The 27,638-nt window shown below is 41.6% G+C and overlaps 1 protein-coding gene across 7 annotated transcripts in view; it reads left to right on the top strand.

Moving 5' to 3' along the window:
• SEMA6A (semaphorin 6A) overlaps positions 1-27,638 on the top strand; it is a 183,339-nt gene that overhangs the window by 6,476 nt on the left and 149,225 nt on the right. Inside the window, exon 1 of one of the 7 annotated variants that reach the window (XM_082191547.1) lies at positions 836-855. The exons of the other annotated variants lie outside the window; for them this stretch is intronic. The gene's annotated coding sequence lies outside the window, so the exon portion shown is untranslated. Of the gene's footprint in view, positions 1-835; positions 856-27,638 lie in introns of those variants that run through there. 7 annotated transcript variants of the gene reach the window in all.

Raw genomic sequence — 27,638 nt, 5'->3', positions numbered from 1 at the left:
GGAGGAGCGGAGACGCGAACCCGGTTCCCCAGATTACGAGACTACCGCTCTTAACCACTACACCACACTGGAGGAAAAACTGACAACTCGTTGTATATTCTGAGTATTCCAACCCCAATGCAATCTTGGTAAAAGTAACCACATAGTTAATTAAAACCAACCAGGCATGAGTAAAACATGTTAAGTAACCTATTGGATATGATCTCAGCCAAAGAAGGCCTTCAAATGTAAATGCCCTTCTCTGTGGAGTGGACGACTTCACAATTATTTGCAGCTCAGGACATAGTTTCCGCCTCATCACCTGGCTAGGGAAATGTAACTTTTGCTGTTCATGGCACTAATGTAATTCAGAAAATTGGTAGCCTTTTCAGAACATAGAACGTAACTTTTTCTGTAGCTGAAAAACACCTTAAGAAGAGGGAATGACAAAGGCTCAATTTGTGGGTGTCTGCATACTCATGTAATTATTTAGTCAAGTCTACACTGACAAGACTTGTCATTGTCATTGGTGAGATCGATGCTCAACCCAGAACATTGATTACAGAAGATCTCGCCCAACTTTTAATTTGACACTTTTCTCCAGACTTTCCATCTGCATCTTCTTCCAAGTGGTTTCCAGTGTTTCCTCCATCCCAGAGAAGCAAGCCAGAAGCTAGTATTTCCTCTGTAATGTCTTAATTGGTGGTCGTGAAGTGCCTCTGGTAATTAACTAAGTACATTTCAAAGCATCACAGTTAGATGGGTAAGAGATATACAGCGATCAGGTCACCTGACAGAGAGGATGCTGCTGTCTGTGGGTTGGCAGCTGCTGTTTTCACTCCACGGTCGCAATAGGACAGTAGCAACAGGAATCCGGTTTGTAAGCCTAGAACTTGTAGCTGCCTGGATTCTGTCTTTAAAATGTTTTTATTCCAATGTGTTTTCAACGCCTTGCTTTCAACACTTTTACCAGTTCTCAGCTGGTACCATTTTCCATATCCATCCTGAAACCTCAACTTGGCAGGTTCTAAAATAGTGACCCATGTGCCTTGCCATTTTGTGTGTGCAGTTAAATGCCACAAAGCAAATGTGGTGTTATTTTGTCAATGAGCCCTTTCCCAAAGCAATTTGCAACTAAACTTGCAATCCCAAGCACAATTATGAGAGAGCAAGTTTTAATTATCTCCTGTGAAGTCGTGCTTGTGCAGAACATCCCTGCTATCTTCTCTCCCCATATGCCCCCCAACTGCTGCTGGGATTCACCCAAGCCTCTGCAGCAAATTCTGGGGGGTGGTAGGAGAATAATCCATTCTTAAGGAAATCAGCCCCGAGTGCTCACTGGAAGGACAGATCCTGAAGCTGAGGCTCCAGTACTTTGGCCACCTCATGGGAAGACTCGACTCCCTGGAAAAGACCCTGATGTTGGGAAAGATGGAGGGCACAAGGAGAATGGGATGACAGAGGACGAGATGGTTGGACAGTGTTCTCGAAGCTGCTAACAACATGAGTTTGACCAAACTGTGGGAGGCGTGCTCTGGTCCATGGGGTCACGAAGAGTCAGACACGACTAAACAACAACAGCAACAAAGGAGAAGAAGAGTAGGATAGTGCCATTGTGTGAACTTAAGTTATTCTGAGAGCACAATGACTTTGTTGGATGCAAACACATGAGCAATTATACTTAAGATAGCACTTGACTGGTCACCTCCCCATAATCATAAACATTTGGTTTGAATATTGCACCTAAATATGCTATTAGCCTGTCTCCCCTAGCCTCAGACTAAGGTTTTGAACTGAGGAGTTGCATGGCCAGTGGCTTACATCATGACTACTGCAGACTCGCCCATTTGGTACTGACTAAGCTCAGCAGTGTGTGGCATTTGTGGATTTCCAATGGCTTCCATTGCCTGGAAACAGTGGACTATTGCATCTTTGTGGACAAGCATGGGATAAAAAAAAAACCGGCATTGTCGGTAGCTAAGAAAGTTCATGTGTTGTGATCTCACCTTGGGGCACTGGAGAAAATTCTAATCACACTGGTAGTGCTCAGAGTTGGCTTTATGCAAACTTTTCACAGGCTGGCTATTTGATGTCAATTCGGTTAGCATAACTAAATTTGCTCAACTGATAGGTCAACTTAATGCTTCATAAAATAAGCTAGAATAACTGGCTTTAAGAAGAGTTAGTACAGTCAATTTCAGAGGGACTAACTTGGCTTAAATCCAAGAACTTTGGCAGCTTGTGCTGAAAGATAGGTCGTGAGTACTTAATTACTTGATCCGGAATTTGTCCTGAACCATGAATTAACACCTCTACTTTTATTATGGTTAAGCCAGTCTTGAGGTGAGAAAATGAGACAAATTTATGGAATCTTGAATGAGAATTTCCAGTAGTTTTGTTTTGGTTTTTAATCTATTTGCATAGAGTTCCGTGTAGTTATCCAGTGGAATCCTGCCCAACTTTTGTGAGTTATTACATTTAACTCCTTAAATACAATAATACCCTCTTCTGAATTACCTGTAGTGTACAGTGGTACCTTGGTTTACAACCATAATCTGTTCCGGAGGTCCGGTTGTAAACCAAAACAGGTTGTAACCCAAGACGTGCTTTCGCCAATGGGGCCTCCAAAAAAAAATGAGTTGTAATCCAAAAAAAGGGACACGCACTTCCGGGTTTGACATGGTTGTAATCCAAAATGGTTGCATACCAAGGTACCACTGTACTAGACGAATCCTAGTATGTTGCTATTTTATTTATATCCTCCCTTGAAGCCAAAGTTGACACCTAAAGCAAACATTTGTTACAGTCACAGAGCTATAGTATGAGCCCGATAGATTGGTGCCTGAACTGCAGGGGACACAGCCTCGTGATTTGAGTACTTACCAATATTTTGAATGCCAGTGAGAATAGTAACATAGCAGTCAAGGAAAAGCATTTCCCCTTCCATCTAGTTTTCTGCAGGGTTTTTGTTTTGTAGGAAGAAGCAAGCATTCAGGAACTCCCACGATTGAAGTAGTAACAGACCAGAGTTAGATTTTCCACCTCAATTAAACCAAGCCATTAAACAGTGGTTCTAAGGTTCCAAAACCTGCTGTGGGAAACTGAAAATTACATTGGTGGAATTAAACATTTTAAATATTTAGGCTGCCAGAGAATAGCTTATTTTAAATAAGTATACATAGAAACTGTTTACTATTCATGACAGTTAAGAAGCATAAAAGCAGCTAATGTTAAATAGAGAGGCATAGGATGAACTGGAAGAAAGTGTACAGCAAACAAACAAACAAATCTCCCCTCACTGCATATCAGTAAATGCATGTAATCGATAACAAAAAATGAAGTTTCTAAGTAAAATATATTCATGTGTAAAATTTGATTCAAGGTTTAATCAAAAGGGACGCAGGTGGCGCTGTGGGTTAAACCACAGAGCCTAGGACTTGCTGATCAGAAGGTCAGCGGTTCGAATCCCCACAACAGGATGAGCTCCCGTTGCTCGGTCCCTGCTCCTGCCAACCTAGCAGTTCGAAAGTACCTCAAAGTGCAAGTAGATAAATAGGTACCGCTCCGGCGGAAAGGTAAACGGCGTTTCCATGCGCTGCTCTGGTTCGCCAGAAGCGACTTAGTCATGCTGGGCACATGACCTGGAAGCTGTTTGTGGACAAATGCCAGCTCCCTCGGCCTATAGAGCGAGATGAGCATGCAACCCCAGAGTCGGTCATGACTGGACCTAATGGTCAGGATTCCCTTTACCCTTAAAGTTTAATCATCTCTTATGTTAAGCGTATTGGGATGCTGCCATATGGAATCATGTTATGTTATTTTGTTTCTGAATGTTACCAACTCCACGTAAGTATCTGTTCAGTGTATAAAAAGACTACAAGTTCCTTTTTGTCCGAATGGGCTTTTCAAAATAAAATCCCAAAGTGTATCTGTAGAGACTGAAGCATGGATGGAAAATGATAAGCCAGCTATTAACAGAACTGCCAGTTGCTGCATCTCAAGAGGGAAGACATATGGTAACTCACTACGTTCAGGACTGACCTTTCCCTTTAAAAGTATTTTTTTTTAAATAATAGCAATTACCATATACAGTGTTTTAGTGCAGATACTTGGAATTCACTGTGAATATATTGGTCCTCACAATTCTATTCTGTAGCTACCGAGCAAAACATGTCCAGAAAGGAATCAGGCATACTATGTTGAAATTTGTGGTATTTTTATTTTTGCCTACATCCTAGACTGCAGGATGAAGCTGTTGGCAAAAGTTGTTGGGGGGGGGGCGGGGAAATACTCCATTACGCCTATGGATTCTATATCCAGCTGCCTTCAATGGAAACCAAATACTCATGGCATCAGGAGCAAATGGATGATTTTATGACATGGAATTCAGCCATAGTCTGGGCCCAGCGTATAAAAGCTAGACATTTTCCTGGAGTGGGATTGTGATTGCCATATTGATTATGCACTTTCCCCTCCCAGTATTTATACCATGTGCTTTTCGTCAATATTGCTTAGCCACAAAAACCTCACAAGAATCTTTCAGTAATTAAAAGGAGAGCATCTCCTTATGCAGCTAGTGAAAGTGAAGTCTTGTTTCTGACTCTCTAGCAAAATCTACATCTTAACTCCAGGAAAAGTTTCTGGTAAAATAGCAGACAATCTCTTTTAAGTAGCCAACCGTGCTTCATTATAGAGGATTTCTCTCTCTCGCTACTTGAATGGGATACATGTTTTCAGGAAAAGAGAAAAGAGGAAACAGATAATTTGCTTCATTTTATGAGTTTAATAAAATGAAAACCATTGATACCTGTCAACATCTTCTGTTTAGTGCCAGTTTGACATGGTTCTGTGCTAATTCCTTTCCCATTCTTGAGTTATGGCCTAGCTTGACACTGTCCTTGGCCTCTTCATCTATTAATCATGGAAGCTGCTTTCTTATTCGGTTGCCATAGTTTCAGTGCCTCAGATAGTGTTGGGGTGCCTTGGGAAAGGCTTGAGATATACTAGGACTTGCAAGCCTTGCAGTTATTCTGGCACTTGCATAGCTCTGAAAGAACAGAAAACAGCTCCAACATAATTTCAACATGAGAGGAAACCTCTGGATGTGTCTCTCTGGACCTTGTTATGTGCACACCCAGCTGATATTTTCTCCAGGATTTTCTTCTTCCTGGGGAAAAAAACACACCCAAGAACTTGCAGTTCAGAGACTAATGGCTGCTTTTATCTACTGCAAGGAAAGGAAAGGGTTTTCTGTTGATGAATGGTTGAGAAAATTAGGGCATTTGGCAATACAGGTAATTTTTTGGTTCTTAGCTGCACATGGCATGATGTTATGTTTTTGATAAAGCCATATTTTGTACTTGCCATTCTCAAGCTGATATTAACTTTTCTTTAATTGTGATTGCAAGCTGATGAACTTTTGTGTCTGAAAACTAGCTATTTCATGTGTTGAGCTTGAAATAAAGGAAAACTGAAGTTTGGTTATCCAAAGAACCATAGCCATTTCACGTTGATTGGAAACATTCCTGTTCATCCATCCATCCATCCACCCTTTTCAGTGTTTTTGTTCTCAAGTTTTACACTTAAATGTTTCTAAATGCAGAGTTATGTCTTCCTAAGAAATTATATACATACGAGAACAATGACTAGCTTCTCAGAAAAAATGCTAATCAACTTGAGGGACTAAAACACAAGGCAGTCATCCCTGAACTTAGAGCAAGACGCAGATTTTCTTGACGCAAATTTCAGTAGAAGTCAAATCACACTGGACAATAGCAATTCCATGAGTTTCTACACATAGCCGATCCAGTCATGTAGAAAGCAGGGTGGTAAGATCCAATTCTGGCAGCAAAAGGGATGCTGTCGCCCTTCTCTGCAGAGCCTCCCTTTGAACACCTTGCTCCTCAGCAAGGTCCCAGTATCAGAAGTGAACTTGGCAGGATTAAAAGTGCTGGTGGGGTGAGGACTTGTGTGGAGGTAAGTAGCAGGTCCAGGGAGGGTATATTGTCATGCTCCTTTTATTGTTAAAATTGGACACACACACCCCCACACAACTCGGTATGAAATGGGCATGTCTAACTTCACCTTGATTACACCATAATCATAGAATTGTAGAGTTGGAAGGGACCCAAGGGCCATCGAGGCTAATCCCCTGCAATACAGGACAACATGGGACTTGAATTCACAACCCTGAAATTTAGAGTCTCTTTCTCTACCGCAGACATAGGCAAACCCTGGCCCTCCAGATGTTTGGGACTACAATTCCCACCATCCATAGCTAACAGGACCAGTGGTCAGGGATGATGGGAATTGTAGTCCCAAACGTCTGGAGGGCCAGAGTTTGCCTATGCCTGCTCTACCGACTGAGCTGATAAAACATTCACAGTGCAGTCCTATGTGCGCCTTCTCTCCATTGAGTTCAATGAAACTTGCTTCCAAGCAAGTGTCCATAGGATTGTTGGCTAAATTTTAATATCACGAAGGGTGGCGCGTGTACGGCATCCTTCTACATATGGTTTTTCAAAAATATTGTAGAGTTTTGTCACTGGAGAAGTTGTGGTGGACCTGCTCTTCTCATTGGAGTGTTAGCATGAGCAGATTCCGGTTTTGGGTAGTCACCCAGATGCAAAAGAGGACAGGGCACCTGTAGAGAGACAGTGTGGTTTAGTGGTTAGAGTGTCAGACTGGGCCGTGAACTTACCTTGAGCTCCTTGGAGAAAAAGATGGGATATCAATGCAATGCAGTGCAATAAAAATAGTTGACTAGAAGACACAATTTCAACAGGTATAGCTTCAGCAGGCTACATCTGAATTTTTCACACAATGGTGTAGAAAGTGGAAGATCCTGTCTTCTTTTTCACCTGCCACTCCAGTTCACTGTGGGATTGTAATCGACTTCCCCCAGAGACAAATGCATTCATTTATTTTTAAAAACCATTTGTTGGCTACTTTTCCCAGCATTCAGAGTGCCATACCATAACAAAACAAATTCAACAAATGAGCAAGCAAACCGAAATCAGCAGATCAAGCCATCAAGCCAACTGAATCAGAGGCCAAATGGAATAGATGCATTTTTTGCACCACTCCCAAGACCAATAGAGAAAGGGGGATTTGGGCTATTGGGGCAGGGAGTCCAGAGGTGCTTGATGTAAGAGGTGCTTCTCACAAGAACCGTTCTTGCATTCCACGGAGTTGGACTTTGAAGCACAGTCTGAGGATGATCTAAGCTAGTACAGGAGGAATATAAGGAAAGATTCCCTCTCTGAAACATGTGGGATCCAGCTATGAACTTTTCCAGCAGCTTCAATAAGATTAATTTGATAAATTTTAAGAAGCATTTAATGTTCAAGAAAATAACATTGGGGGAAAACAGTTTTATATTAAGCAAACCATTTTAGTCAAAGCTATACCAGAGGATTATGTGCTGCTTGTAAGTTTGTCAGATGTGGAACCTGTCTGAAGACATAGTGACATTTGAAATTACAAATAAGCTACTTTTCATTCAAGGATGAATATCAGAACTTCAAGCATGTCATTTCAGCAGCCTGAATAACACGCTTTTGCAGACTATCAACTATTGCCTCCTCTGAAGTAGTTTCTGATTGAGGTTTCATAACATGAAATAGATAAAAGGATAAGTGTTTATATGATGCTAGATGTGTCAAGTTTCTGGGGATCAGGAGCTCTAGTTGTAAACCTTTGCTCTTGTGATGGCACAGGAGTTTGGAAATGAAATATATTGTTGTGCCCCAATCTCCAAGCGGTGCGAGATTCCGGGGTTCCAGGCACTTATCTGGGGTTCATGTGTCTTTAGGATATATGGTTTATTTATGCAGGTATACAACCTGAGCCCATGATGGAGGAGTTCACAGCATTAACACCCAAAAAGGGCCTTGTTTCTCCCATAGCCACAGTCTTGGATTCATTGCTCTGGATTCGTTGCTCTGACTTCAGCTTGCTGCTTTCCTTCTAACTCACATCGCTGCCACTCTAAACTAAGGCTTTGACCTTCTAACCATATCTCAGTTGAGGGAGGGGTTACACCCATTTACTGTTTCAAACAGAGCTCCCTTTTCTTTGTTCTATTAATGGCCCATCACCCAGGCAATCACCTCAACACCAGAAGCTAACCTGGCTTATATTTTAACACCTGTTAGATCCAGGGATTAGAAAAATCTTGCATACAGCCTACTTTCCCCTGCTCCAACTCATAACAACCATATATTTTTTCCTAAGGGCATCACAACGAGATTCTGGAATCATTTCTCACTAAGTAAAGAGCATGTCAGTTAATCTATATAATCTTGTGATGGCTCAGTTGTTTGACAGTGACAATAGATGTCCGGATCACAGTACAATACTCATTTGGGTGGAAGCTGGTTTCTTTCAAGGGAAAAGTGATACTAGGGAAGGCATATCATAGACCCAAGGGATGCAGGTGGCGCTGTGGGTTAAACCACAGAGCCTAGGACTTGCCGATCAGAAGGTTGGCAGTTCAAATCCCCACGACAGGGTGAGCTCCCATTGCTCAGTCCCTGCTCCTGCCAACCTAGCAGTTCGAAGTGCAAGTAGATAAATAGGTACTGCTCCGGCAGGAAGGTAAATGGCGTTTCTGTGCGCTGCTCTGGTTCTCCAGAAGCGGCTTAGTCACACTGGCCACATGACCCAGAAGCTGTACGCCGGCTCCCTTGGCCAATAAAGTGAGATGAGCGCCGCAACCCCAGAGTTGGTCACGACTGGACCTAATGCTCAGGGGTCCCTTTACCTTTTATCATAGACCCAAGGCTGAAAAGGTATCTTAAACAAATTCATTTGTGTTTCCAGAAGTTGTTCTGGGTTAGTCAAGTTAGATAGGGACACAACCAAGCTCTTTTAAGAAAGTTTGCATCTCTTGTATAAAAGGTAGCGCATGATGTGGGGTTTAACATTTATGTTTAACCTGGTGTTTTCCAGTTATGATTTATCTGCAAAAGACGGCTCCAAGTAGATTAAGGACTTGATTATATTACTACCAAAAAATGGGGATCCAAGACTATTTAAATATTTTAAAATCCAGTTAAAAATCTTTTTAAAATGACGCTTTTAGGCACATGCATTGGGCATTCTGTGGTATGGTTGCTCTAGAGTGTAGCACAAAGTAAGCACAGGCGGCAGCCATTTTGCATGGGGGTTCTGTTCCTGGCCCCCACGTGCATTGTTGGAGTGCGCATAAGCCTGCTCCATCCTGCCCTCTTCTGGCTCCCAAACGACCCGTGTATCAGTTGGATGCATGACAAATGGTCTCTGTCTGTATTGCATAACAATCGTATGTATGATATTAGCAAATCATGTGTTTTTTGTTAGTATTATTTGGTGACTTTGCCTCATACCACAACATGTAATCTAGATTTTGGGCTTTGTGTATTTGTGGCTGTGATGCCTTGGTCACATAGCTGTCAACTTACAGATTTGAAAATAAGGGACCAGCAGCCTCGAAAATAAGGAATCAGCAGCCAAAATAAGGGATTTTCCGGGCACAGGTATGTTCGACTTCTGAGCCCCTCCGAGCCAAAGGCAGAAAGCCCAGCCAGCAGCCAAACGAAGCCTCAAGCGGTGGTTCCCACAGCGCAGCAACCCGACAAAGGGGATGCAGCAAGGAAAACCACCGTCACCTCTTCACTGGGAAGCGCTGAGCAAAGGCGAGTCCCCAGGCAACGCGGCCGGGCACAAGGCATGCAAGCTCCACCCCCCAGTCGTTCTTAGACTCCTTATTGGGTGAGCAGCCAAGCAACACAGTTGGAGCCTCCCTCCTCCCTGGCCAGCAGGGAGGGAGGGAGAGGAGCTGCTTCCTTTGAAACCTGGAAAATTTAAGGGACATCATCAATCCGGGACAGCAGCAGGACACGGCGCTGGGATAAGGGAGTTTCCCGCCAAATAAGGGACGGTTGACAGCTATGTTTGGACAGCATAAAGTTTCTGAACCCTTTCTAGTTCTTTAAGATGCTGTTGAACTTAGGCCTCCAGGTCTGCAAGGCAAGCAAGGTCTGTCAAGTCCTTGGCTCAACTTCACAATCTTATTTCTGGCCACAACATATTTGCATATGTAAATTTATTTAAATATTTACACACTTTTAGATTTTCCACTGTCTAGCATTTAGGCTGGCCTAAGATTAAACCGTTGTGTAAGCTCAAACCTGGTTGAATCATTGTAAAATCAGTCAGTTGGGACATATAGCATATGTTGTACGTTGTACATTATGATGGGATGAGATTATGGCCAGGATCAACAAGACAAAGCCAGAAGAAAGTATCACAGTTAAATTGTTTCATGTGCAGACGTAGTTGGAACCTGCCAAAAGAGGATTCTACTTTGGCTAACTTCCAATATAGAACTATTCTACAGGTTGAATTAAAGACTTCAGACATGTCCACATCCATCCGTATAGTACATAGAGTTAAGGATTTTAAGTGTACTCCTTTTCAGGAATGAATTTGCCCATTTTTAATGTTTTTATTTGCCTATTTTGAGTGTATATATAGACACAATCTCAGGTGGGGACTGTACCGTTTCACCTATGTTTAAATTGGCCCTGTACCTCTTGTAAGTGTGCACAAAATTTAATGAACTTTTCAGAGGTATATAACACAAGTATATATATTTTTTACAAATGCAGAGCAACCTTATCATGTATATTTATTCAGAAATATACTTCCCGGAAAATGTGCCTATGATATTGCAGTTTGGAGATGTTATTATCGAACTGTCTCAGTATTTGATTCACTCCGCTTTCCATTTGTTCTTCAAAACATTACTTACTTGAAATGCATTTCATATCACTTGAAGAACAGATTTCTTAATAAATGTGCAATGCATCATATTAAAACCATTTTTACATTAGGATTTTTAAAAGATGATGATCATGTATCTTAAATAAAGCTCTGGTTGTATTCAGCTCACTGGTGGTGTAGTAGAATAATTTGTACTTATTAATTATAAATGGTGAGCTTTTGCAGTTCAGACTTATTGATCTTTAACCATCTTAATGAGAAATTACCTAAATTAAATTGATTTAATATTCGCGGTAATGTGTTCTAGGAAAGTGATAATGTAACATAACTCCAGAACTGTATCCCATCGAGCAAAAATGGCCTTTCATGCAAATAAATTCTTACTGTATTTTTTCAGGCAGGGATTCGAATAAAACGAGAAAATAAATCTAGTTCTTAGAACAGCAATAAAAAGATATAATATTTTTGGTGTATCTCTTTGGGTCTAGGTCTGAGCTAGAGAAATGGAAAATCTACAAATTACTGTGGGTTGGATCTATTCTAGACTAACAGAGCAATCCAAACCACCCCACTTTTTACCTGACCCAAGACTATGTTTGGATTAGATGGATGCGTCCCCCTTTCCAGCTCAGCCACTTTCCCACCAGCCATGACTGAGCTCCCTCTTCCATGCACACCAAATATGTGGGCAGGAACCATTGGAAAGCCCCAAAAATGATGTGTTCTGAGGGTGGGGAGCAAGTAGGGCTGAGATGGTCCAACTCCTTTCACGCAGTGACACCAGGCACAATTTTGGGCCTGTTGCTATGCCTTTGGAGCCAATTGTCCTGCCCACTTTCTGCAGCAGATAACATGAGCACAGTAGGGCTATGGATGTGGCGGTGGCTTTGCCGCTCTGCCTAGCAGGAGGGGGTAGTTTGGGTTGTTGAAGTGAGAATGGCAAAAACACACCTAAGAAGCTTAGATCATATATATGACTAACACCCTTCTTTGGAAATTAAACCCATGTCCAGACTTTTAACATTCAAAAACTTTACTTGCAGAAACATAATATTTATAGCCACACACTTCTCCAAACATGGTAGTACAGTCTCTTCTTCTAGCTTATGAACAACTGTATTTTATTTTCTTTCCAGAGCTCAGCACTCAGCAATCTCTCTCTCAGGCCATGTCTTTCAGCTCCTGTAACAGATTTCCACTTTTGCCTTCTCCTGCAGCTCTGTTCTTTCTTTCAGAGCGCAGAAGAAGCATTCAACTTAGCAGTGTTCACTGTGGAGTCTAAAACACAGTCATCTTGCACCACATAAAATGGAGTCTCTTCTTAACTAGATACCTCACACGAGACCAACGTTAGCTAATCGCCTGAGAACTACTAGAGAACTCTCTAGAATTCAGTTACCAACCAATCGAATTTAAATACATAGTAATGCATACAAGCATTTACAAGTTCAGTGAATAAAATTGCTGTACTTAATGGTTGTGGCTTTCCTTAGTTAATCATAAGTCTAATCGGTTTCAGTGGGAACTAAGTTCAACTAACTTAGCCTGGATTCACCCATGTGTTGCCAAACTATTTGCCAAGGTAAGATGAGTGTGGGGTGTGGAGGGGATATTTATAGGCAATAATTGGTGGGCAAGAGAAGGAATTCTTTATATTTTTGGCACTTGCTGATTTGCACCCTTAAACTGTCTCCGTGGGCTAATTTTGAGCCCAGATGGGGGGAAATATTAAAAATGGACAGGAGAACTTGTAATCGTGAAATAGCATGCTGGGGAAAAGGCTATGCATCTCTTCCTGACTTCAAAGTCTCATCTGCAGATATCTCTGTCCTGTCACTATATTTGTGTTACCAGGTAAGTTCATGATTTGACGCTCCATGTTTGTCTCAGAATATGCAGTTCTGTCCAAGACTAGCATTAAAATTCCATCAGGTTTTTTCTTCCCCAAAGCAAGGACTGTTGCACAAGTCCTTTTAAAAGCTGTTCTGGCAGTGGGAAAAGCTGTTGCATAAGCTCTTGCAGTCATTTTATTATCTGCAAGGTGTTTCCTTTTTGTTTTGATGAAGGGGAAGTTGAGCGTGTTTGGCTGCGTAACTTTTACATCCTTAGAGGAAACATGTGACACAAGGTGTTGTCTTCTTCACCTTTCACCTTACTCTCAACATAAAGCCCAGACATATTGCCAGAACATTTCCTTTCCCATGATCACGTTGTTCTTTGGTAAAAAGGGGAGTTCCAAAATCCATCATTAAACAACCTGAAGGTTTTCTGAAGACTGAATGGGATAACTCACAGATAACTTGGATAGCTGTCTTGGGTCTGGCAACTTTGTGAAGGGAACAGGAAGTTCAAATCCTTTCAGCTTCCTGTTTCTCCCATGTAGAACTTTACTCCCACGTGAAACTTTCTACTTCTCAGCTAGAACTTTAACATCTCCCCTGCCTGGGAAACACAAAATACTTTCAATGTCACAGCAACCCGAACAAATTTGGAAAATACAGAAAGGCAGATGACCAGGAAGCCACATAATCACATCTAAGACTTAGGCTGCACACAAACATAGTTTTATTTTAGAACTGAGAGAGACTGAGTACTTGCTTTTTCTACCTAATCCACACACAATCTAGACCTACTGCATATTTTTTTGCCCCGGAAAATACATATTGAGATACTGCATTACTGTTCAGTGTGTCCATTTGAAAACAGATGGAAGTTGTCCCAGCAGTTGCGGGGGGTGTATTCACACTTGCTCACTGATGTTGTGGGTGGGCATATTCCAAGATCACAATCTCCATTTCCCCCTTCATTACATGTGCAGGGCAGAAAAGCCACAGATAACAGAATCAGGGGGAGTGTTTTCAAACATCAAGTAACCGCACCACAGGTGAATAGCAGGATCTAGAACCTATCTAGACTGAAAGCAAAACTTTCATTCTCTCCCCCCCCCCACAAATGAATTAGAGTGTGCACAGCCTTTGTTGTTGCACTCTTGCACCTATGTTTTTGACAGACGAAAAGTCAGAGTTTGTTCCTCACTTTTATCTTCTTGCCAGGAAAAGCTTCACTTCTACTTTCCTATGTGCCCAGCGGCTGTTTAGGGAAGTTTTTAATGTTTGATGTTTTACTGTGCATTACATTTGAATGTGTTGGAAGCCGCCCAGAGTGGCTGGGGCAACCCAGTCAGATGGGCGACATATAAATTTTTATTATTATTATTATTATTATTATTATTATTATTATTATTAATTCAGTGAAAGAAGAGAGTCCTGTTGAAGTTGCAAGTCCATAATAAGTTTAGACAGGAAAAGCAGATGGATTTCTTTAGTTTAAAACGCCAACCATATAGCTGAGACAAGTTTTGCACATAAAATGTATTTAGCCCTTTAATAATAAGACTGCATTCTCAGACTCGGAGAGTATTACTTCATCTTTAGCAGGCGCTTTAAATTTGTTACTGCCATATATTTTTGCAATAGATATTTTTATCCATTCTCGTATGAGTGAAGTGCTGAAGGTGACATCACTTGCGAAAATATAAATAGCACCTCGCCCAAGTGTTGTTTGTGCTAGAGAAATTGCAATACTTCAAGCTGGCTCCTTATTGTGGGTGACATGGCACTGAAAATTGATGCGGGTTTTATACTGAGACAGTGATGGACAGTGTGGGATTTACAAGGAGCCTTGATATCAGCTACACAGATAAAATGCATGCTGTAATGTAACTGCTATGACAGCTATTTGTTGGAGCTCCTCCTGCCCTATCATCCTGCCCAGACACTACAGTCAGCAGCATAGAGTGGGGGTGCCATTGTGCCACCAGCAAACATAGCTCATGTGGTGACATGGGGCAGGGCCTTTTTTGTTGTGGTGCCTTAGCTGTGGAACTTCACTAGCCACCCAGACGTGTAGATAATGAAATCTTCATTGGCCAAGTAGAAACCGATCTGTACACCTGGCCCTTTTAAATGTGTTGTGGGAGGGGGGTTATTGGTTTGTTGTTGTTCTTATTTTTACTATGTATTTTGCGGTTTTTATATTGTCAATTTTTTGGTGAACTGCCCTGAGAGCTGCGGATGAAGGGCGGTACGCAAATTGAAGAAATAAAGATAATAGTGAAAAAGTAAATTCTGGGGAAATTACCAGAGAGAGGATCTCAGCCTTTCCTTATTTTACGCTTCTCTGTTTTACTATGGTTGTGTTTTAAAAGTTGTCCGTGCTATGAGATGCATTTATATTATGTTGGAAAGCATTCTGTGATAGGTTGCATGATGAAGAGAAGTGAATAAAATTTCTAAATAGATAAATATTATTAAGGGGCCCATGACATGCAGAAGGGTGATGTGCTGTGAGTTGCTGTACTGGGTTAGCAGGACTTGAGACTGGTCACAAGGGTCGTGGTCTTGCTGGAAGTTGTAGCTCTGTGAAGGCTAAACTGCAGTTACCAGAATTCGGGGTGTGTGCTTTAAATGTATAGAAGTTGTGTCCCCATGTGTAATTTCAAGTGCTAGCAAAAGTGACTCATTTTAGTATGTGTGAACGTGAGTAGATACTTCTGTAAAGGTAAAGGGACCCCTGACCATTAGGTCCAGTTGTGGCCGACTCTGGGGTTGCGGCGCTCATCTCGCTTTATTGGCCGAGGGAGCCGGTGTACAGCTTCCAGGTCATGTGGCCAGCATGACTAAGCCGCTTCTGGCGAACCAGAGCAGCGCACGGAAACGCCGTTTACCTTCCTGCCAGAGCGGTACTTATTTATCTACTTGCAGTTTGACTTGCTTTCGAACTGCTAGGTTGGCAAGAGCAGCGACCGAGCAACGGGAGCTCACCCTGTCGCAGGGATTCAAACCGCCAACCTTCTGATCGGCAAGTTCTAGGCTCTGTGGTTTAACCCACAGTGCTACTGTGCTTTAATAATTACATGGGGAGAGAGATGAGTTCTCTGCTCTTATTAGTACCCCCCCCCCAAGTTGGTTGAGGCAATCACAATCTACAACACAAATTGTACAATTCAATACAATATTGTATTATACAATACAATAAGATACAAAGATTTCTGTTTTACATTGCAATCCTGTAACCACTTAGCTGGGAGTAAGCCCCATTTAATTCAATGGGTCTTGCTTCTGAGTAAACATGTATAGAATGGCATGCTTGAGATTTAAAAATATATTTTTATAGTGGGGTTTTGGAATTTTGTTCAGGGAGCATTGTCCCATAAAAGGACATTCAAATAATCATCTTAATGTATCTGCATAAATGCCTCAGATTCTATGGCATCATGTCCAGTTTTTGCATAAAACTTCCTTTATATCCTACTTTTTTCTCCATTTTCCCTTTCTTTCTCTAGTCTGCCCTCTCGTGATAATCAGTCTCATTGCAACTACTCTTACCAACCAGCTGTTTAGTGAAGCAGCTGAAATAAGGAAACTGCTAAAAAGTTTGGCTTTTGCAATATGCAATTGTGATGTTTATAATATTGAAAACACGTTACAGTTTTTTGAGCAAAATGTTAGGCTATGCATGTGTTCACATGCACAAAATAAAAGCTTTTATTGCCTATTATAACTTTAACGCGATTCTCTCACAATAACACTACTGTAATAGTAATACTGCACAGAATATTTTAAAATACTATTTCTTCTGTAATTCTGATGAAAGACAGAAGATTAAATTCAGTCAAATTCAAAATAGTTTTCCATTAAAGAATGATAGCAAGAGAAAGCTTGCACAGCCTTCAAATATCAGTGCTTTTGCTGGATTTAAGGGTGAAAGTATCTTCTCTAGCATCCTGAACAGTTTATGGGGGCAGAGGGAACCCAATTTTCCCTCTTACTCAAATGTGCTATAACTTTCAAGGCTGGAAGAAATAAAAAATTCGCTTGTAACCAGCATTCAAAATTTGCCAGGCACATTTTGCACCTGGCTATCAACAACTTAGGGATGTGGATGGCGTTGTGGGTTAAAGCACAGAGCCTAGGACTTGCCGATCAGAAGGTCGGTGGTTCAAATCCCTACAACGGAGTGAGCTCCCGTTGCTCGGTCCCTGCTCCTGCCAACCTAGCAGTTCGAAAGCACATCAAAGTGCAAGTAGATAAATAGGTACCACTCTGGTGGGAAGGTAAACAGCGTTTCCGTGCGCTGCTCTGGTTCGCCAGAAGCAGCTTAGTCACGCTGGCCACATGACCCAGAAGCTGTACGCCGGCTCCCTCGGCCAATAAAGCGAGATGAGCGCCACAACCTCAGAGTCGGCCACGACTGGACCTAATGGTCAGGAGTCCCTTTACCTTACCTTTATCAACAACTTGCAACCAAGTGAAGATGTCCAGGTGCCAGAATAGCGCCTGACATCTCCACCACCTGGAGGTGCATGCCTGGGGATCCTTGGAACCTGACTGTTTACACACACTAGCAACACTTCCTGTAGAATTCTATCCATTATATTTAATCTGTGCAATCAGAATGAATTTCAGGAACCAATGCGACTTTCGAGTCGCCAGGCTAGGTATTCCATTTTGGTGACTGTAACTCTGGTTTAAGGAGCTATTTGGTGCCTAGCTTAAATACCCAAGTTTCTAACATTACATGCAACTGTTATCAGGTGACGATGGAGCACCATGCATGTGTGAAATTTATTTATTTCATGAAATTTATACGCCGCTTGATTGTAACACCCACCCACCCCAAAAAGGAGAGGACCGACCAGCAAAGCAATTTCTGTCAGTTGGCGCCTGCTAGCCAATCAACAACCACATTAATTTACATTAAAATTTATTGGCCTTCATCCAGTTTACTGCTGCATTAAGGAAGTGGTCCAAGGCTTGCACAGCCCCTTCTGATTCAGATGCTAAGGAGGAAGAGGGCTGCGTGTTATCAGCAGGATATCTCTGCTCCAATACGCCTAATGACTGCTTTTAGTGGCTTCATGTTAAATAGCATTGGAAGCAGAATACTGCCCTGTGCAACTCCATAGCACAGATGTGGGAGGACAAAGAGCATTCCACCCACATGTTCTTAGGTCTCAGCTGCACAGCTAAGACCAGAACATTAGTAGTATAGTGCCCCCAATACCACACAGTCAGTTCAGGAAGATATCATGGTCAATGGTTTCAAACGCCACTGAGAGAACAGGTAAGAGTAACAGGATTGTGTTCTCATCCCTCTTTCAGCAAAGGCCATCCATCCATCATGTTGGCCAAGGTTGATTCCGTTCCAAAACCACCCAGTGGATTAAAGAGATAATCTGTGTCGTCCAGGAACACTTGTTCCTGGAATTGTTTTTGATTGTATGCTACATGGAACTGTTTTTACGCTTTTCTCATTTTATGGTTGCAGTTGCTAATTTGTTTTCTAATAGCATATTTTATTGTTTCAACCCACTCTGGGACCTTATGGTAAAGGTCAGATAAGAAATGTAATAAAGAAATAAAGAATGCTGGTGGATAATTGAAACCATCATTTGACAACTGCTAATTAGGAAAAGCTACTCTTGTGCAGGTCAGTGGAAAGAGCTGTATTTGGAACTCAACAAGAGAGAGACAAGTTAAAATCTCTGTTTGGCTCAGTGACCGTGGACTGATCTTTTCAACCTAGCCAGCCTCATAGGGTTAGTTATGAAAACAAACAAGAGGAAAATTATAAAACATTTTGTGAAAATTACCTATGGAAAATAATCTTGAAGCATTTTCTGGTTATACTTACTCGGGTTTTTTTGCGAGAGACTCTACTGATATTGGAGGATTATTTGCAGATGTTTCTTTAAACTGTTGTGTGCTTGGGGCAGCTTTGCATTAAAGGATGGTATCACAGTTATGCCAACCCCACGAGAGCTTTTATTGTGCCCCAGAGCAAATACATATATTTGGATCTGTTTCTGAAAATCGGGCTAGTTTCTTCACTCTGTCCTTCTACCTGCCTGGAAACCAGACTTTCCAGTCAAGCAGTTCATTTGTTTACATCTGAAAGATGTGTTAATTAATAATCTCAGCACATAAGAAAGCTTAAGAACAGTAATTATACAGTCTGCAACATGTCCCTGTGCCAACAAAAGCCTTTCTAACCCTCTACTCTGTAGCCATAGGCAACAGTAGTGTGTCCTGTTGAGCCACTTGGTAACGTCACTAGCCTAGGAAGTGAGAGGCAACAGATGAAGATGTAAGTTGACAACAGATTGGGTACAAGAAATACATGAAGTCCAAATATCACCAATATCAGCCACTATCTCCCTTATCATACACCAAGCCTTTCTTTCAGACCTTGCAATTGCTCAGAGATGTTGTAACAAATAGGGAAGAATCATAGATCAGTGAAAGAACATACACAGAAGGTCTCACGTTCAACTGATGGCCTCTCCAATGAAAAGAATCAGCAGGTGATGGGAAAGATGTGGGATTGGAGAGCTGCCATCAATCAAAATAGACTAAGCTATATGAGCAAATAGCCTTGGCACCTTCCTATGTTCCAGAATGGCTATATAGATTATATATTTTATTTAAATAAAATTAAGAGCCTGGGGCCTTCAGATCTTCAAAGGCACCTTGGCATCAAGCAGTGTTCATCTTCTTTGGCCGTCACTCATAGCTGAATAAGATTGTCTTCCATGAACTTAACTGAGTCCGTAAGTGATTGTGGAGGCCAATTCTGGATCCACAAGTCCTTTCACAGTGGAGACATAGGTATCCAGGTGGGAGTTGATCATGGTGAGGGTTTGCCAAACATGCCCTCCTCTTGGTACGTTTTCCCCTTTTGCCCTGAGTTCAAGCGTATTCAAAGTCCCCAACACCTTTGGTAAAGGCTATTTCCAATTGGAGACCTTGCAGGCCAGTGTTTCCGATGTGTCGTGATAATACTACATTTTTAAAGATTTGTCTTGAGAGTCTTTAAACCTCTTTTGTCGACCAGCAACATTACGCTTTCCATTTTTAAGTTTGGAATAGAGTAGTTGCTTTGGAAGATGATAATCAGGCATCTGAACATGACCAGTCCAACGAAGTTGATGTTGAAGAATCATTGCTTCAACACTGGTGATCTTTGCTTCTTCCAGTACACTGGCATTAGTTCGCCTGTCTTCCCAAGTGATGTAATAAAAATTTCAGAGACACCGTTGATGGAATCTTTCAAGGATCTGGCATTTATAAGTGGCCCATGTTTCACAAGCATACAGTAAGGTTGGTAGTACAATAGCTTGGTAAACAAGCATTTTGGTTTCCCTGCAAATGTCCCGGTCCTCAAACACTCTGCAGTTCAATTGGGAGAAGGCTGCACTTGCAGAGCTTAGGCGATGCTGGATTTCGGCATCAGTGTCTGCCTTGTGGAAATAAAACTGCCCAGGTAGGAAAAGTGATTGACACTTTCCAACGTTACACCATTGAGTTGGATTTGTGGCGCTGCAGAGGGGTTGTTTTGTGCTCGTTGGTGCAGCATTTTGGTTTCTTCCCAGGGACACCAATGAAGATCTTCAAAAGCACCTTGACACCAAGCAATGTAGAAGCGATAGTGTGTTCAGGAGTTGAACTGAGAGCCAGTATGTGGTGTATTGGCTTCTGTATCAGACCAGGATTCAAATTTTCACTTAGCCATGGACTAAGAGTGGGGAGATCCATGTTCAAATCCCCATTTAGCTGTGAAGCTCACTGGGTGACTGTAACTAAAGGAGTAGAGTCTTAAACCATTGATAGCACACACTTTCCAAAGGATGTTTAGAATTCTACAGTGCAGTCTAGACGTCTGTCACTGGCCTGCATGTCTATGGTTCTAGTGAGAGTCAGGAGGTGACACAGCAAGGTTGCATTTAGAGTTTCCTTCACCCTTCCCCATTTCAGTGGCTGCAGCTTGGAGGAGACAAGTCCAGGAATTAGTACAATTGACGCATCTTATCACACATAAGCATTTAACAGTTGTTCTTGGGATGATGCCGGTGGGATACTTGGGTTGAAGATGTTAGTTGGCAGATGACTTGCATGCCCATGTCATCTAGTTTGAATTTAGGATTTGAACTTAAAGTTCAAAGAATCCTAACCATTATTTTAGCCATCTTCTTTTGGCTTTGCCCTCTTATTAATCACCTAATGGCTTTTTATGCTGAGAGTTACTGGAGGCTGATGGAAAGATGTATTTCCACAGAAGAGTTATATTTTTAATAATAGAAATTCGGTACTGTACTAAAGAGTCAAACTGGATTGAATCCAAGTCTTTAACTGGTCTGTAGGAAGCAGATGTACATTTCATAATAATTTCTTTCCAGGAATAGTAAAAGCAAGAAATAGATTTTGATTTATTTATTTTTTTACTCTCTTGTTCACTGCAGTGAATATATTGCTGTTGCCCGTCTAGACAAGTTAGCATTTTTATGCTGACTTGGTTGTTTCTGTTCTCAGATGTGCAGAGAACTATAAATCTGGCATTTTTCTTGATTTTTTTTTTTTAGCCTACTGTTGTAACAACATTGTAACCACAGTTTCCAAAGCAAAACTACAATTGAATTATGACCATAAATATTTAGCTTCTTGTACTGAACATAGAAGTATAAATCCAGCATTTTGGGGATAGATTGTTATTTTTTGCAAAGTAACTGTTGCCTTTACTGTAGCAACACTGTGACCACGGTTTCCACTGCAAAACTACAATGAAATTATGACCTTACATATTTAGGTTCTGCATTGACTTCTCCAGAAAAAAAAAGATTAAACTCTGCTTTGATATTAAGAACAAAATGTTAATGTTACTCTTATGACTGTAATTTGTTGATAACAAGTTGCAGATTCCCCACCCACCTTTTTCTAAAAATGAGGGGCAGTTTTTCAACATCCTGAACTAATACAAACTGGGCTTTAAAATGCTGAATGTCTTGGACTGTGTCCCAAGATGGAACTTTTGCATCAAACAAACTCTCTTTTCATTTCCTGGGGTTCTTTGTAAATGTTTTTTAGGATCGGTCAAGAGCAAGTGCTAAAACGTGGCTTGGCTTATGATGTGTGTACCGTGTGCCAGATTCTGATCTGATTGCAGGCTGTTTGTGTCTGTAAATCACAAAGCTATATATAATCTATATGCATGCGCAAGAGTCCATACATATTTTATAAAGGGGGTGTGGGGTGTTTGTGACCCATGCCTGAATTGGTGTATTCATGCAGCAGTGCTCTGTGGAACGTGACAGCATTCAGAATGTAAGGACCTTGTCTTTCCCCAGTCTGGGCCAGTCTCCCCATCTCTCCCCCTATCCTGTAGAAAGCTGCCCCGATTAAAAGAGCCAGAACATTCTCAATTGCTAGCATTGTATGCTATTAAACCCATTGTTTTGTCCTTCCACTAAGAAGCCAAATCTAGTTTTATAGGACAACGTGTGGCTGAATTTTCACTTCATTAGAACAGATTTCCCTGCTGCCCTGTTTATTGCTGCTGCTGTGCAATTTGCATCTTTTAAGACTTTGATCTTAATATTTAGCAGAGGCTGGAGACATCGTGTTTATGTGCTAGTGCGTTGTCGTAACAAAAAAGTGCAGTCCTACAACCAACCCCGTATGTTTTAAGTTTTACTGAAATGGACTGTGTTTAAACAGAAGCTGGAATGCAACTGATGCTAGGAACACCTTTCTTTCCCATTCTGATTGTGACTTTTTGGTCTTGTGTGGAGTACCAGGGTGGTCTAGGTGGAAGGCTGCTGACGAGTATTTGTTGCATGTGTGTGGCATCAGGGAGGGGGCTGACTACTAATTTGTTAGCACCACAATTGGCTTCATTGTAAGCCCCATTATAAATGCAGCAGCTCATTAAGTCCTCTGCTGAGATCCAGCCCAAACAATATTTTTGGGATGAAATCGTACGTGGTCAGCAGCTTGCTGTAATTTTTTAACTACACCGCAAACCTTGTAAAGATGTCTGTGTGATAAATAGGGGTTATTAGGCACCTGTGCCCAACTCACCTGCACTTTGCCCACTAATCCATCTCCCTGGGATTTCTTACAATGTTCTAACCCTCTCACAGATGCAAATGTCACCCATTAAAACAAAAAGAAATCGCACTACCTGAGAAATGATTCCTCCTTCGTCATGAAGATGCAGGGATATTTCCCCTCAAATTCTCTGGACCCAAATTTCATGATGAAATTTTAATCCTGTTATACCAAGCTTAACATCTGCCATTTTGGGACTTGAAAGACAGTGCCTGGTTTAAAACAATTTTCTCTCCATTTCCTTAAATAGTTACACACAGACGTGGTTGATGGAAGTCCTAGGCTTATAGCCAAAATGTGGTATAAGATGAGAAGAGATGTTATGTTTTGTTTAGAAAATATATATTAAAAACACTAATTAAAATATATTTTTTTAAAAATAGTTACACACACACTGGTCAGTATTTAATTTTGCTGGTGCTCTACTTAATGGACTGGGGGTAATGCCACCATGCCAGCCGACAAATCGAGCCATCACCACCTCTTCCTTTTGTGCTGCCTACAACAAAGAGAACAAGGGCCACTGTCTCCTTGGACTATTGCAAGGATGAAGCCAAATACACAAACGGCTAGCTGAGAATGCTCCTACCTTTCCTTTCTTCCATCTCCTTTTCTTTCATCAGCCCCAGACAAGGGCAAAGAGCTATTGCAGGAGGCAGTGTAGAGGCACATGGAGAGGCTTGGCAACTGGAATCTGTGTGCAGGTCAGGCAGCGAGCCAGGCATGGCCTGGGGAACATCAGTTTGCAGCTTTCACCAACAGGTAACGACTAGTATGGTGCAAGTACAGATCTTGCTCTTTCCACAGGCAATAACGGAAATGGCACATTTTCCCGTGGAAGTAAAAGGGGGGTCAGTTTGAACATTGCAGCAACTATATGTGTTTGCAGCAACTAAGTGACCTGTCTGGGGTGCAAACCTGGGCAGCGTGTATGGAGGTCCTGAGCTGCCCAGACAACAAGACTTTGGGACTACAACTCCCATCATCCCTAGCTAACAGGACCAGTGGTCAGGGATGATGGGAATTGTGTTGTAAATAAAAATATGCCCTTTTCCCTTATGGGGTATCCAAGAGCCCATATAGAGGCACATGGAAAGGCTTGGCAACTGGAATCTGTGTGCAGGTCAGGCAGCGAGCCAGGCATGGCCTGCAGAACGTCAGTTTGCAGCTTTCACCGACAGGTAGCTACTAGTATGGTGCAAGTACAGATCTTGCTCTTTCCACTGTCTTGGCCTTGCTGATGTGGTCCAAAGGAAAGGAAAGCAATACATTTGGCACCAGCTTGGCTACAGGACTTGCTGGAAGGAGGCATACAAGATGCTATCCAAACCACCTTAGTGACTCCGCTCTGGATTTATGTATGGTTTACTCTTTAGCTTTTTCTTCTCCCGAAGATGTCTCACAAGGCAACGGGGGTATGGATTGTTCCTCAGGGTTTACCCCCGAAGCCTTTCTCACGCATGTGTATATCCTCAAGGCAGGGGACAGAGTTTAGCTTCTAGGTGGGTTACCTTCCGAGGTTGACGAGCTCCATCTGCCCATAGCGTAGCCCCCTATGGAGATCACCCAAAGCAATTCATGGTGTAGGCATACAGTGTAAAGGATGTCGCTTTACAACATTGTTGGTCCATGTGCAGACCATATGGATGCAGTGTTCCATATGCTGCATACCAGTGTTTCATGTGGTGTCTGCGCTAGTATACATCCTGCACATGTATGGGTCAGACAATGAGCTAGGAGTCTTTTAAATATTATATACACAGAGTGAAGCAACAATACAGTACTGGCAAGTGACTTAAAGTGGTTTTCATGCCTTTCAGAACTGCCACACTTCTTTAGATCCTAAGACTTCATGGAGTTAAAACAGAAAACCATGGTTTGACATTACAAGCACAAGAAATCTCAGGCTTGCTGCTTCTTCATTTGTCTCCTTCGTCTGTGCATGAGGGGAAGATACTTGTTTGTTGCTTTATCAGCACCTGGGAATTTGTCTGCCGTAAATCTTAGTTTGCTGCTGAATAGGAACCTGGGGAAATGTAGCTTGTCCACAAACTGTCACCAAAAGCATTTCATGGTGTACATAATTATAATAATAATACTGAATCATAGCTTGTCTGCAAACAGGGATCTCACACTAGGTTTTGATCCCAGTTCTGTGTAAATGATGCTTTGTTCAAATCATAGTTCTCCAAGTTTGGATAAAACAGAAGCTGTTCTTTGCTGCAAACCGCTATCAGGAGCTTCCATCTCCTACCCTTGAGAGTGAAGTCATGAGAAAGGAGACACAAGTCCGAGGCGTGTGTCTGATTGTGCTTCTAATGGGAAACCATGGTCTGCCACTATGTGTGAATGCACTCTTAAGTCTCATTGATTGTAATGGAACTTTAGACTATGTATTCATATAATCACAGCTTTACCAGTGTAACCCTACTATTTTGAAGTGAGTGTGATGATTTCCATTGAAAACAGTGGTAGTTGGAGTGTATTCTTGTTTTCATTAGACAGGTCCACTCATGATGTACTTTTCTAATTCTATAGCAAAACAGATGCATTTTTAAAAAATGAAAAATAAACATCTGGCAAACTGATTGAATGGAAAAACACAGTAATGCTACCTTAGGTTCTTTTTAGGTTGGCAGATCTGACAGGGAGGAGATTGAGAGAACCCAGGAGCCACATTGGTAACAAAATCCTGCCAGTCTTGCTTTCCTCTGTGCAGCAAAATATTATTAGCGAAGGCAATTTTTGACCTGGTGCTTATTTTAGATCCCAGTCCTGGAACAATAAAGCTCTAATAGTATCAAGTAACATTTCAAATGAAAATTATTTCTGTGACCTTTCTGCAATCCATCTGAAGATTGCTGACATTGTAAAAATTTATAGCCAACCTTCCTATCTCATTGTAGTTCATTGCTGTTTCACTTGCTGTGTGATGGTGGTGACAACAATATATGGAACTGGCATTAGGAATCTACCGCTAGAAGCGGATATGAAAATACATCCAGAAAAGGTGTTAAAACGAAAGATGGATGTGTGTTATCCTGTAGCATCTGATTACTTCCCAGCATCTCATTAACATTCAGCGTGTGTCAAAACTGATACAGACCTTGTAAAGCAAAATGGAAATGTGGGTAGATAATCTCTCTTTGTATGGATTAGATAGAAGTATGTGGCTTAATTATATGTAAGCAGCATGTCATGCAGGAAAGAGATGGACTTGTAAAAACCTAGTGGAGTTATATCATTTGCATGAAATCCCACCTCTAGAATGCGGTTGTGTATCCTTCTGAGGTCTCCCATTGCTTGGTGTCTTCTCAGCAGCCTATTTGATCAGAGAAGCAACTTACCACAGGTAGGCTTATACCTTTTTTAAGTAGGCCAAGGCTGAACCTTATACATGTGTACTCATTGGGCTTCAAGGGGTATACTCTCTGTCAAGTGTGTATAGGGTTGCAAGTAGTTGTTTAAAATGTTGTAAGCTTTCTGACTGCATGTTCATTACTGGCCACATAGATATTCGCTGTTCAAAGCGATACCAACAAAAAAACACCCCAGTAGCAGTCTTCAAAGTAAAATTGAATAGAATATTGAAAGAGACCATCAAATCCAATCAAAGCTTTTAATGGTGTACCTCTGAATGTGTGTGCCATCTGTACTTTCAGATACTACTGTGAAACAGATTTAGAAAATGAAATGTGCGGAACTGAGGTCATGAATTGAAATGCCATGATTTGAAATATAGGTGAAGGCATAGCTACATACCTTTACAGAAAACAAAACGCCTTGGAATGCAATGAATATTTATTGATACTTGAGACCATTTCCCCTTTGGAATGTCTGAGTAGGCCTTTTCAGAATATTTCCATGCATACAGCAACGAGGATGATAGCCACCTTCAAATATCTAAAGGGCTGTCACATGGAGGTTGGAGTAAGCTTGTTTTCTCCTGCTCTGGAGGCTAGGATGCAAACCAATGAATTCAAGTTACAAGAAAGGAGATTCCAACTAAATATGTTTGACAGTGGAACAGACTCCCACCACAAGAGGTGGTGAAATCTCCTTCGTTGGAGGCTTTTAAGCAAAGGTTGGATGGCCTTCTGCCAAGTATGATTTAGTTGAGATTCCTGCCCTGCAGGGGGTTGGACTAGATGACCCCTGGGGTCCCTTCCAACTCTACAATTGTATGATTCACATTCAGGGATTCCTCTTTCATTTTCTTCTTTCTATTTATAGCACCTCCATTCTGGAAACTGTCTCCCAGAAGATACATTTGTACAAGTACTAATTAGTTATTAAGTCCTTCCACTGAACCTACCTAGTGTTGATCTTATTCAGATTCTCATTTTTTAACCTAATAGTAACGACATAATATACTATGGTGATTAATGTATTCCTTTGTTCTCCCTCCGGTTTCTTTATCTGTTTATTATCCTGAAAAACCTTTGGATCGGGAAGAATCACAGCTACAGTGGTGCCTCGCAAGACGGAAATAATCCGTTCCGCGAGTCTCTTCGTCTAGCGGTTTTTTCGTCTTGCGAAGCAACCCTATTAGCGGATTAGCGGCTATTAAAGGCTTAGCGGCTTAGCAGCTAAAAGGCTATTAGCGGCTTAGCAGCATAGAAAAGGGGGGGGAGTGGGGAAAAAATCGGAACACTCGCAAGACGTTTTCGTCTTTCAAAGCAAGCCCATAGGGAAATTCGTCTTGTGAAGCAGCTCAAAAACGGAAAACCCTTTCGTCTAGCAGGTTTTCCATCTTGTGAGGCATTCGTCTTGCGGGGCACCACTGTATTGCATTCATATATGCCGTTCCAACACCTCAGTACAAAAGACAACAATATCCCTGTTCCAAAGACATGATCATTAGTTGCAATACCAGTAGAACTTCAGATCATATCACAGCTTCACTTGACTCCACTTAAATCCGTGCTCATGTGTCAGCAGTATTCA

This window comes from Podarcis vaucheri (assembly GCF_965113315.1).
Source record: "Podarcis vaucheri genome assembly, chromosome: 11".
Classification (NCBI taxonomy): Eukaryota; Metazoa; Chordata; class Lepidosauria; order Squamata; family Lacertidae; genus Podarcis; species Podarcis vaucheri.
This window is presented reverse-complemented; position numbering and strand designations above follow the sequence as displayed.